This window comes from Tupaia chinensis, unplaced genomic scaffold (assembly GCF_000334495.1).
Source record: "Tupaia chinensis unplaced genomic scaffold, TupChi_1.0 Scaffold143793_1, whole genome shotgun sequence".
Classification (NCBI taxonomy): domain Eukaryota; kingdom Metazoa; phylum Chordata; class Mammalia; order Scandentia; family Tupaiidae; genus Tupaia; species Tupaia belangeri.
In genome coordinates, this window is record NW_006203643.1 from 318,157 (window position 1) to 320,711 (window position 2,555).

At 37.9% G+C, this 2,555-nt stretch overlaps 1 pseudogene; it reads left to right on the plus strand.

Annotated features, from left to right (window-relative positions):
- The first annotated feature begins 2,544 nt into the window (after positions 1–2,544).
- The window catches only part of LOC102479704 (smad nuclear-interacting protein 1 pseudogene), a 2,831-nt pseudogene continuing 2,820 nt past the window's right edge, over positions 2,545–2,555 (plus strand).

Here is a 2,555-nt window from a genome sequence, read left to right on the forward strand (position 1 = left end):
AAAGAGACAGAGATAATAAGTGGGGTGCTCTAACCTGGCTCCTGGCTAGACTGGGGAGCAGGAGGGGGAAGTTTGGGCCGGGGGTCTTTGGTGGTTGAAATCCCCGAGCTCCTGGCTAGACTGGGGGGCAGGAGGGTGAAGTCTGGACAGAGGGCCTGCAGTGGTCGAAATCCCATTTATTGATTTTTAGGAGCTTTTTGTATATGAGTGATATGAATTTCTTTAATTGCCAGAGGACATGTATAATTATGTATACACACACATACACAGAACCCTTCACTGGGCCATGGTCACAGTGTAATTTCTTCCCATCTCTCCATCCTGTCAGGATTTTGGGCAAGCACAAACATGCATCTGGCCTGTTATTCAAGCCACTGGGGCTGGGACTCAGACTGTGATTGACCACTTGGGATCAGGTTCCCTTAACCTCTAGGCTATTGGGCTAGCCCTGAGTGATAGTAATTTTGAAGTGGACATTGCAAAAGTGCTATAGGGCATGCACACGAGAGAGACAGAGAGAGAGAGAGAGAGAAAGAGAGAAAGAGAGAGAGAGAGAGAGAGGGAGAGAAAGAGAGGGAAAGTGAGAAATCACCCGCTGGGCTGGATGGCCACACTACAGTCTCCTCTCCTTTATTTTGGGGAACATGCAAATGCATGCCTGGCATGATTTTTAAGCCGCTAAATCCAGGACCCGAACCGTGGAGTCTGCCATGTGAATCCAGTGCCTTAAGCTCCATGCCACCTGCTGGCCGATTTGTTTTGTTTTGATTTCTTTTGTTCTTTGTTTTTGGCTAGATGGCAATTTTCCTCAACCTCGTTATCTGTCTCATCCCACTTTAATGTACATTCTTTGAGGGAAGGTATTTATCCCATTCCCGCTATATCCCCAGTCTCTGGAACAGTGCCTGGTATTCAACAGATGCTCAATAACTGCTTGCTGAATGAATGAATGTTTTTTTTTTCACTTAATATCTTAGAGATGGTTGCATATCAGTTCATGTAGAGCTTCCTTATTGTTTTTTATAATTGTAAATAGTATTCCCTTTGTGGGATAGTATCATAATTTAGTCGCCTATTGGGTCATCAGAAAAAAAATTGTGATGTGGTTTTCTATGCAAAAAATGTATCATGACTTTTCCAACAACCCAATATTTTCCTGATAAGGTTGTTTCTTTTATTTACTGTTATAAATAGTACTGTAGTACAACATCTTCATGGTTTTTTGCTCACATACATGAGTATTTATGTAGAATAATTTCTAGATATGGAATCGCTACCCCGAGGATGTGTAAATGTTAAATTTTGATGGATATTGCTGAATTAATTGTCCTTGGAATATATTGTACCAGTATACATCTACGAAGAATTTGAGTGTGGCTGTTTCTTGATATCTTCACCAACTTATAGTGACTTAGCAGATAATGAGCTCTAGTAATATGTAAGGAGAATATAGTGTCTTATTTTAGCATGTAATTATCTTCATGTGAATGAAGTTGAGTAGCTTTTTACATGTTTAAAAGTCGTTTGCATTTTCTATTTTGTGAACTAATGGTCATGTTCTTTGACTATGTTTTCAGAAAGTTAAACTGGGGTCAGCAGATGGCGTAGCAGTTACATCACTGGATTCCTACATAGTCAACCACAGTTTGAGTCCCAGATCTGGTGGCTTAAAACAACACTGGGAGCGTGTGCTCAAAATCCAGAGAGAGGAATGGAAGAGAAGGGACTGCTGTGTGGCCATCCCCCCTTGGGGGGAGGGTGATTTCTCGCTTTCTGTCTCTCTCTGGTAAGTGCACATGGCCTATAGCAAAAATCTCTCTCTCTGAAAAAAGTTAAGTTGTTGATCTTTTTCTTCTTACTTTGTAGGAACTCTCTCTACATATTGAGGGATTAGCTTTTTGTTTATCATAAGTGTTATGAATGTATCTTTTCCCTACTCACATCTTTGAGCTCGTTCTTGATATATTTTGACCATGCATTGCATAGTCAGATATATCAGTATTTCCCTTTGTGGCATCTGGGTTTTGTAGTATGCCTAGAAGAGTCATTTTCATATAAAATTATTTTTAAGGAACTCCAGTTTATGATTTCTCTTTTTCTTTGTTTAAAGTTTTGTTTTCTCAAATTAATTTTTGTGTATAGGGTAAGGTAGGAAGTGTAACATTACATTTTTCTCTTTTTTCATATTTTATTGATTCATGAAAGATCTTTAAATATTTTCAATAGTAAGTACAGTTGATATAAACATATCTATGAACACATGTCTGACTTTAGAAATAAGACTCAGTGAGTAGAATGAATATACTATAAAGTAGCACCTATCTGAGGCTATATAGCTTACTGTGGTAAGTAGGTATGTTTTTATTTATGTATTGTTTGTTTGCTTTTTATGTATTTTTTTAATTTCAAGAAAAGGAGTCTTTGCTTTAATAAATCAAAATTTAAAATGTTAAGAAAAATTTGCTTAAGACTTAAAGTCAGGAAAAGGGTTAGGATTCTGTTCAAAAGGTAGGTAGGTAGATAATAAATAGTCAAAAAACAGATATGGACAAAGC